This window comes from Octopus sinensis, unplaced genomic scaffold (genome assembly GCF_006345805.1).
Source record: "Octopus sinensis unplaced genomic scaffold, ASM634580v1 Contig10690, whole genome shotgun sequence".
NCBI classification, from domain to species: Eukaryota; Metazoa; Mollusca; class Cephalopoda; order Octopoda; family Octopodidae; genus Octopus; species Octopus sinensis.
Window position 1 is genome coordinate 2,066 of NW_021832188.1, and position 435 is coordinate 2,500.

The following is a 435-nucleotide window of genomic DNA, read 5'->3' on the forward strand; positions in this document are numbered from 1 at the left end:
CGCGCACGGGCGCGAGAGAAAGTGTTTGTAATTAAGAAGCAACGGTAGTTTCCAGAATACATGTAAAAACATGCGAACATTATCGGAAATATTGTTTGTGATTTGATGTTTGAAAGGCTTTTAATGAAAGCAAATGCAATCGAGCGTGTTTCTGATAAAATTACGGAAAGACGACACTCGTCATCGACAATTAAAATCGAATGAGTACGGATGCAGAACCATGAACAAATACTCGTTGCCTCATCTACATCGATGTATTTAAAAGCCTTTCTAGATTGGAAGTCTTCTGTATAGCGGTCTTCACTTTTCAGCTTTTATCTCAGAACAAAAGATCGCATTACCTGTTACTAATGCTATAACGCCACACTCACAAACACCGCAGCAACGACACTAATAACATCGAAACGACTTTTAATTACTACACAGCCGCATTTT

The 435-nt window shown here is 38.6% G+C and overlaps 1 protein-coding gene across 1 annotated transcript in view; it reads left to right on the forward strand.

Annotated features, from left to right (window-relative positions):
* Nucleotides 1-362: 362 nt before the first annotated feature.
* The window catches only part of LOC118761211, a 17,534-nt gene continuing 17,461 nt past the window's right edge, over nucleotides 363-435 (forward strand). Inside the window, exon 1 of the mRNA XM_036498948.1 lies at nucleotides 363-435. This exon is cut by the window's right edge and continues 385 nt beyond it. The gene's annotated coding sequence lies outside the window, so the exon portion shown is untranslated.